We start from the raw sequence: 9,717 nt of genomic DNA, 5'->3' as shown, positions 1-9,717 counted from the left end.
TAATTCTCTGGACAATAGCCTGTGAACATGTTGAATCCTCCTAAAGCAGGCCTTGTTGAGAACCTTGAAGTGAGTAGCAAAACCACGTTTTTACATGGTCACCAGTTAAGTCTCAGAGATAGAGTTTTTGGGTGAAAAGCGTTTTATTGCTTTTCCAGGCAATGGAGGGCCACAGAAGGCTAAGGCCCTCAAAAACTGTTGTCCTCCCTTGAGAGGAAGAGAGAAAGCGATTTTATGTGTTAGCTCAAAAAAAAAAAAAAAAAAAAACAAGGGTGTTGATAAGGATTGGATGCCTGCATTCTTCTCATTCTCAGAGATCATTTCAAAGTCATTCAAGGCCAGATCAGGTGGTCTGAACAATTTCGATGTCTTTGGATTATTGTACCCCGACCTTCTCTCTTCAGTGAAGGATGTTCCCAAAAGGAAGGGGTGTTTACAGGGAGTGTTTTCAAAGTAAGGAAAAAACCAGGTTCAATTATTAACTCTCTACTAAGTAATGTTTGGTGGTATAGTTGGTGCAGCATAGCTGCCTTCCAACATAATCCCTCACTATAAAGTAACCCTTAGTAAAAGAAAGCATTAAGAAGGGAGAAATCATTTGTGAAAACCCACTTGGAGTAAGTTCATGGCTGAAGGCAGGACATAACATCAGAGAACTGTTTTATATCCTAGTTTTTTAGCCATTACATTAAGTCCTAAACAGTTAACTCTTGAGTCAGCCTTTTGAGACTGAGGGGATGCCTGGGAAGCTAAAGGGGAAAAGGGCTTTCTATTTGGAAAGCAGAAGGAACTAGGGGCACGGAGACCAGTGTTTCAGAAGTGGCGTCCCTAACCAGTCAATGGCGTTAGCAGACACCTTGATCACAACTTTCTTGGGAAGGCCCTCTGAATGATAGTGAAATAAAATGTTCATTTACCAAAATGAATATGTAAAAAGTCAATCATTTTCTCATAGGCCAGATAATTCAATTACGGAAAACCCTTAGAACGAAGATGCATCAAACAGCAAAATCCCTGTAATCTCCATCATATCAAATGCCCAACTCAAGTAAGGGCTAGGAAATGAAAAAATAAGAAGTCACCTTAGTTCCTTGGTATACTTTTAAGGAGTCTGTGTTTGCCACTGTTTGGCTCAGTTGCAACGCAGCATGCGTTCAATCCCTGGCCTGGAACTTCTTCACGCTGTGGCATGGCCAAAAAAAGAAAAGAAGTTATCTTTAGAGACACATAATTAACTGAGACAATAAAATAGTATCACATTCTGGTATAGAAAACCTAAAGCTGCATAGATCTCAAGCTTGACACAATAGAGTTACAGTTATCAAATCACCACTGAGGGGTTACACTGGCAAAAAGATTTGAATTTTATGTTAAGATCATAACTTGGAAGTAAAAGCTAAGGCATACAGTTGAATTTCCTCCTGAGGAGAGGAAGGACTCCGAACCTCCCAAGGACATTCACTTTTTTTCTTTTTTCTCTTCCATTAATATTAGAAAGTCCAGAGAATGATGCAACATGGACCAATTGGCTAATTATGAGCTTCGTGCTTAAGCCTTAAGGTCACACCATTGTAAATATCTGGCCAGATCTTCACACCCATTAGTTTCCCAGTTTTAACAGTGTGGCTCCACACCTGTTGTCTCCTCCCTTCATGGGCACCTGCACCAGAAGGTCCCAGCCAGAGTCTGTCTTCCTGCCAGTCCTGAGGAGGGACCTGAGACTTCAGCCCACACCACACAGGAGAGGGCAGTGAATCTGTACTCCTTGGTCATGGTCCAGCTGAGATGCAGCCCAGCCCAGTAAGTGCTGAGGGGAGAGAGTGATTGATGGAGGGATGGTTAGGAGCATGATTTCCTCCTCAGCAAGCTGAGATAGACAGAAACCAGGACAGCGATATACAAAATTTCAGTTCCAAGACCTAGGACAATTATATTATTATTTCTGGCAGGTGTGAGTGCTCCCATTCTGAGGTCTGCTTCCATCCCACTGGCTCTGGCTAGTACTTCCCAAACATAGCAGCAAAGGGGTCTCCCTAAACTTCTCCCTAAGCATTCAAGGGATCATGAAAGCAATGATGAGGGTGATGTTAACTATAATAACATCGTCTACTGTTGTTGAGGGCTTCCTAAGTGCCAAGCTCAGAGGTATATTTTATGAATCTTGTTTGCTTTCACTGCACATAACTGTTCTCAAACTATATATTTTCTTTTATTTATTTATTTTACAGCTGTACCTGCAGCATATAGAAGCCCCTGGGCTGGGGGTTGAATCAGAGCTGCAGCTGCAGATCTATACCACAGACACAGCAACACTAGATCCGAGCCACATCTGCAACCTATGCTCCAGTCTGTGGCAATGCTGGATCCTTAACCCACTGAGGAGGCCAGAGATCAAACCACATCCTCACAGAGACTATGTCAGGTCCTTAACTGGCAGAGCCACAATGGGAACTTCATTTTTATTTTACTAAGAGGAAAGGAGCACAGGATTTGATGTAACTTGTGCCAGGTCATGTGTTAGAAGGGATTGAACCCAGGTTTGAAGCCGGTCATTCTGGGCAGACTGACTCCAGACACAGAGAACCTGGACAGGCCAAACATCTGTCACTTCCCCCCACCCAAACATCATGTCACTTCCCTGTCATGCCAGCTAGAGACTCTCTGATTACTATGCCCTTTCCTTTGGAGTTTTCAGGAGGTCACCCTGGAGGACAGAACCTAGCACTTCTGCATGGACTTAGGAAGTATGGCTGAGATCATAGGATAAATCAGGGCAGATCTCATCTTGACCCTACTCCTGCATTATGTTTCAACTGTCCAGTGTCTCCCCCATTTTATACTCAGCCTACTCAATCAAAAAGGGAGACATAAAGTCTCAGAGTCCAAACAAACACTGAACCCCATTTGAAACAATGTACTCAATTTAGGGAATTCCTATTGTGGCTCAGGGGGTTATGAACCAGATATACTGTCCATGAGGATACAGGTTCAATGCCTGGCCTTGCTCAGTGGGTTAGGGATCCAGGGTTGCCGCAAGCTGTAGGTGTAAGTTGCAGATGCAGCTCAGACCCAGCATTGCTGTGGCTGTGATGACGGTCTGGCAGCTGCAGTTCTGATTAGATTCCTTGCCTGGGAACTTCCATATGCTGCAGGTGTGTCTGTAAAAAGAAAAAATAAACAATGATGTACTTATTTTAACAACTAAATTTTGGGAGTTCCTATCGTGGCTCAGCAGAAACAAATCTGACTAGTAAGTGAGGATTCGGTTCTATCCCTGGCCTCGCTTAGTGGTCCAGGGACAGGCATTGCCATGAGCTGTGGTGTAGGTCACAGACACGGCTCAGATCTGGTGTTATCCTCCCAAAATAAATAAATAAACAAAAATTTTTAAAAATAAAAATAAACTAAAGTTAAGTAATGTTTTAAACATTGAACATTTAAAAAACATACTTCAGATACGTCTGTGCTTAGACCCCTGTCACACTGCTTAAAACATTCAGAATGTCTGGAAACAGTGAAACTTTGTGGTGGGACCCAGACTGGCAACTTATATTTGAATTCTGTGTTCATCATTTATTGTTAGTGTGTTATGGGGCAATTTTTTAGTTTCTCTGAGACTTAGGATTTTCAGCTGAGTGATTCCTAGTCAATATAAATCCACTGAATTAGGATGAAATAAGTAATGGATGCTCTTTATGCAGTGCATATATGATGGATGCATAAAGGAAGGAAAAATAAATTTTAGATATTTTGTTACCAATGGTAAGGTTAATTCTCATGTCATTTGACTTAAACACCTGGTAACCTGATGTTATGGTTTCCCTACAGCCCTGATAGGACATTTCGTTTTTGTTTCTACAAATACATTCTTCACATGTGAAGAGAAATGACTGAGTCCCATTCATTTTTGATTTTCCAGACCCTATAATTTATTGGCACAAATGAGGCATTGAGAATAAAAAAATTACCAGATAAGTATAGGAAAAAAAAAAAAACGCTTCTATTTTTTATAGAGAGAAGGTGTTGGCAATAGAGCTTCCAAACAGTGGCCCTTTCATGCCATTGTGTTTCTATTCAGGAAAGTTATACAGAACTAGACACAAAATCAAATAAAGCTTCTTTGTGGTGAGGTCATAAATTTTCCATGGGACCTATTATTTTTCACTTAATAGCAAGAGCCATTGTAGAGATTTCTATAACTAGTGGGGGGGGAGTGGTCAGAAAATAAGAGGATAATGCATCTTACTGCCTGAGCTGAGAAACATTTTAGGATTTCATGTCATCCATGCCCCCGTGCCCTAAGACAGGAAAGGTTTTGACCTGTCTGCTATATAATCCACAAAACATTACTAAATATTTAAGATTGTATTTCATTACTAAACTCACTATCCCAATAATGATTGAAATTCTTTATTAAAAATGACCAAACATTTATTTTGTTCCAAAATTCCCTTAGATACCATACACAGCGTAGAGGTGAGCATTAGACTCCCCATTTCCAAGAAGGAAAAGAATCCTAGAGAGGAGGAGAGATTTATGCACACTCTTCATAGAGGGATGAAAGACCCAGGACTCAAATGTTGATGTGTTTATTCCTGCACCAGCTCTCAGTCACCTCCAGTGTAGCTAATTAGAATCTTTTTTCTAAACTACTTTGGTCCTAATTTGAAATGAAGGTAGAAGGATTGATTTATCCTCTTATGGTTCAGTGAGACCACTTGTGAATTACAGGAAAGAGGCAGTAGTTTACAGGGGCCATAATGGCACCATCATGGTGGATTATAGGGTTTTCTGGGAATACTTACATGTTTCAGCCCAGCATTGAAATCTAAGTTTGAAAGGATTTTCCATACAAGATGCACATACTTATAGAGCTATCATGGAATGATTATCACAAGACAGAATTCAAGGATATTTTCAAATGATACCTTAAGAACAGAGGATATAGTTGATTTTATATTGAGATAAATATAGGCAATTAATATTAGTAAAACTGAACACACTGATCGATAGAAAATTGAACTTATCCCAAATCATATATATATACAGATTCATACTTGTGTGGAGAGAGGTGTTAGAGTTTTCATAAGATTATTGTAAGAAGAAACTGACATAAATAATAATATAAATCATATAAAATTAACATTCAATATAATTAAAATATTTACATTTTGTATCCTTACATTTTATTTTATTTTTATGTATTTATTTTTTATTTTTATTCTGGCTGCACCTGCAGCATATGGAAGTTCCCAGGCTAGGGCTTGAGCCACAGCCACTGCAGAAGCAACACCAAGTAGTTATGTTGTGAGCCACACAGGAAGTCCCCTTACATTTTAAATATATGTTAAATATGTTTTAAAATTTATATTAAAATATATAAACATATACCTTGAATGAGATGTTTTCTTCCCTTACATAATAAGGAAGTTATATACACACACATATACTGTGGAATATTATTCAGTCCTAAAAAGAAGAAGTCCTGCCATTTCTGACAACATGGCTGTATCTGGAACACTTTATGCTAATTGATTTACATCAGAAACAAGGACAAAAATGTATGATCTCACCAGTGTGTGGAATCTAAGAAAATCAAACTTATAGAACCAGAGAATAGAACCAAAGTTGTAAGGAAGGGGTAAGGGTGGGGGAGTGCGGACATTAAAATGTCAATTTTGGTCAAAAGGTACTTTCAGTTATAAGATGAATATGTTTCAGTTGTATATTGAGGATCTGATACACAGCATGGTGATTATAGTTAATAACATTTTACTGTATACTAAAAAATCCGAGAGGAGATCTACTTAATTGTTCTCATCTAGTGGTAGTAATCATGTGAGGTGGCAGATATGCTAATTAACTTGATTGTGGTAATAATTCAACTGTATATGTGTATTCAATCACCACTTTGAAAAACTTTACATTTTACAACTTAAACATATGCAATTTTCCCAACCATATTTCAATAAACTGGAAAAAAAAGGGAAAACCGAGGAAAGAGTGTTATCAGACTACTACAGGATAGAGTCCATAAAGCAAAGCCTCACACCAGATATTTCACTAAGATTATATGGAGTCGATGCAAATCATATTGTATAAAATGAAACACATCAAGAGTTTTTCTTAAATTTCTTTTTCGTATTTTTTTTCTTTTACAGTCTCCCCTGTGTCATATGGAAGTTCCCAGGCAAGGGGTTGAATTGGAGCCACAGCTGTGACCTATGCCACAGCCACAACAACACCAGATCCAAGCCACAGCTGTGACCTACACTGCAGCTTGTGGCAATGTGGGGTCCTTAATCCACTGAGTAAGGCCAGTGATGGAACCCACATCCTCATGGAGACAACATCAGGTCCTTAACCCCCTGAGCAACAGTGGAAACTCCATGAATTTCATTGTTTAATCATGGACAGATGCTCTATACACCAATGCCTTCTTCTTAGTCATCAAGGCAGTACAATTTTATGTACTTACCCTACCCCTATTTACCCAAATTGGAAGCATCTCAAAGCCAAAGATCCAAAGATAATAAATAACTTTAAAAAGACAACTCTGACTATTTGCATAATCACTTATTTTATGAAGGAGGGAAGACAGACAACTGAAGAAGGATAAAACTCATGAATATAACTATCATATAAAAATATTTTCAACTTTAATTTAGAATCCAGATGACACAGCTCTACCTCTTACAGTGTGTTTATAAAATTTTAAGTGAAGGCAATTGCTAAAGTTGTATTTGAATAAAGTATGATTTATTATTTAAAATTCAAATTATATTTTTTCCTAAAGGAGGAAGGATGTTTCTTGTTCTATACTTTTTTATGTAAAGATGTAGGCTGTATTTACTGTGATGCCACCATTTATAGCTCTAATATTCTTGCTCCTCTGTTGCTGTCTACTCTAGTTTCTACAAAACCAGTGTGTATAGAAAGAGGTGAAAAATCAAAACCATTGAGGAAGCAGATCTAAACCAGTAGAATGTGTCACACTGAGAAATACTGCTGAAGGTACTAAGGTGTATGACCTTACACATGAATTGCTTGCATCCAGAATATGCACTGTGTGCCAGTGCTGGGTGCCGAGCTTTTTATTTCCTTTTTTCCCAACCCTCTTTTCTTGAATTTTTTTTGTGGTAGTTGATTTACAATGTTATGTAAATTTCTGCTCTATAGCAAAATGACCTGGTTATACATATACATACATATATATATTATTTTTCTTATAATATTTTGTATCATGTTCCATCACAAGTGATTGGATATGGTTCCCTGTGCTATACAGCAGGACCTCACTGCTAATCCATCCCAAATACAATACATTCCTTCTACTAACCCGTCTTTTCTTTTAAAAAAGGTGTCCAAGACATAGACCTGGAAATCTAACAAGTGCCTCAGAATTCTTCCTCCTGGGCTTCTCAGAGGATCCAGACCAGCATCCCTTCCTCTTTGTCCTGTTCCTGTCCATGTACCTGGTCACCATGCTGCGGAACCTGCTCATCACCCTGGCTGTTGCCTCTGACTCCCACCTCCACACCCCCATGTACTTCTTCCTCTCCAACCTGTCCTTGGCTGACATGGGCTTCATCTCTACCACTGTCCCCAGGATGATTGTGAACATCCCAACTCACAGCACAGTCATCTCCTATACAGGCTGCCTGACACAGATGTCTATTTTCATCCTTTTTGGAAGTATGGATGATATGCTTCTGTCTCTGATGGCCTATGACAGGTTTGTGGCCATCTGTCACCCACTGCACTACCTGGTCATCATGAACCCACGCTTCTGTTGCTTCTTAGTTTTAGTGTCTTTTTTCATCAGCCTTTTGGACTCCCAGGTGCACATTGGATTGTGTTACGACTTACCTGCTTCAAGGATGTGGAAATTTCAATTTCTTCTGTGATCCTTCTCTACTCCTCAAGCTAGCCTGTTCTGATACCCTCATCAATACCATTATCGCATATTTTGTTGGTGCCATTTTTGCTGCTATTCCTTTTTCAGCAATCTTTTTCTCTTACTATAAAATTCTTTCCTCCATTCTGAGAGTCCCCTCATCAGGTGGGAGGTACAAACCTTCTCCACCTGTGGGTCTCACCTGGCAGGTGTTTGCTTATTTTATGGAACAGGCCTTGGGGTGTACCTCAGTTCAGCCATCTCACATTCTCCCAGGAAGGATGCAGTGGCCTCCGTGTTATACACTGTGGTCACCCCATGCTGAACCCTTTCATCTACAGTCTGCAGAACAGAGATATCAAAAGGGCCATGAGGAGGTTCCTTGGCCAAACAATCTAATCTCAATATCTGTGGAGTGTATGTTGAAAAACTAAACATGTAGACTTCACATTCTACTTCTCTTTGCTATGGACCAATTATTTTAAATGCATCAAAACCCTGTCTCTCCCTCTAATAGCCATTTCTGCATGTAGGCCATGTGCTTGTCCCTAAATATACCTTCCATCACTTATCCCCACACAGTAAATAATATCTATTCTTCCATATCCAATTTAATTTGGTATATATTAAAGTTTTCTCATGTCACTTGAATATAAACCAAGAGCTGAAATCCTCAACAGAGATATCTCTAAGTCAGGAAGCTAGTGTATATATTATTAGGAAAGTTGCACTGCACTGCTATCTTCCAAAAGGAAGAAAGGGTAAGTCAAAATCATATTTTGGTAAAATAGCCAAGAGTTAAGCACTTGAAGAAGTGCAAAGGAATATATTCTGGAGTGACTTGATACTTCTCTAACTAGCAGAAAACAGAAACCTGGGCATTTGTTAAATTTGTCATTGGGATGGCTACGATTGGCCTGATGTGGGGAGAGGCTCTCCTATTGTCTCAGAAACAAGAAGGTCTACTCAGACTGTATGACCAGAAGCAGTAGAGTGAGGTCTGTAGGGGTATCCAGTGGAGGGGTACGTCTACCCATTGCTAGCTTGTCTCCAGGGAATCTTTGATGAGATCATGGTGTGCAATGAATTTGAGAGTATCTTGGAAAGCAGATGGACAGAACCTGAATCTTGATGTGCCTGGAGCACAAAGTCCTTATGGAGTAAGGGGAAGATATGGTGGGCAGTATATAAAATTCTCCCAATAACGCTAACTCCTAGTTTTCATGTCCTTGTGTAATTCCCATCCATTGAGCATAAGACAGACATAGTGACTCCCTTCCAACAGTGAGAATGTGGAAGATGTTGGGAAGTCACTTCTGGGACAAAGTTTTAAAAATCTTTCTTTCTTCTTGCTGCCTCTCAGGTGCTCCAAATTACAGAACCTAACTTCCATGTATTGAGCTGTCCCATTAGGGGACACGTGTCAAGGAACCATGGGAGTTCTCTGGATGACATTCTGTGTACATTTGAATCCTACCCACAGCCCCATGAGTGAGCTTGAATGTGGTTCTCTACTAATCAAACCTGAGATGCCCAAAGGCCTGGGCTGAAAACTTAGCTGCAACCTTCTGGAGGACTTCTGAAATATTTAAATACATGCCAGTTACCAAATAACAAGTGAAAATCAATAGTTTCAAATATGTCAATTAATCACTTCAACAACAATGAAAAACAGCCAGAAAGTCTCCATCACATCACATAAAATGCCAAAGAAAGCAAGGCTAAGGTAATGAAAATAAGAAGTTATCCTTAGAGACAAATGAGAAAATGGAAAGAGCATCACATCCTTGGTATAGAAGATCTAAGGCTATATAGATTTC

At 39.4% G+C, this 9,717-nt stretch overlaps 1 pseudogene; it reads left to right on the top strand.

Moving 5' to 3' along the window:
• Positions 1 to 7,360: 7,360 nt before the first annotated feature.
• Positions 7,361 to 8,296, top strand: LOC110258464 (annotated as a pseudogene).
• The last annotated feature ends 1,421 nt before the right edge of the window (positions 8,297 to 9,717 follow it).

The sequence above is a fragment of the Sus scrofa genome, unplaced genomic scaffold (assembly GCF_000003025.6).
Source record: "Sus scrofa isolate TJ Tabasco breed Duroc unplaced genomic scaffold, Sscrofa11.1 Contig2113, whole genome shotgun sequence".
NCBI lineage: Eukaryota > Metazoa > Chordata > Mammalia > Artiodactyla > Suidae > Sus > Sus scrofa.
Note: the sequence above shows the minus strand (reverse complement) of the source record. Positions and strands in the feature narration are given on the sequence as shown.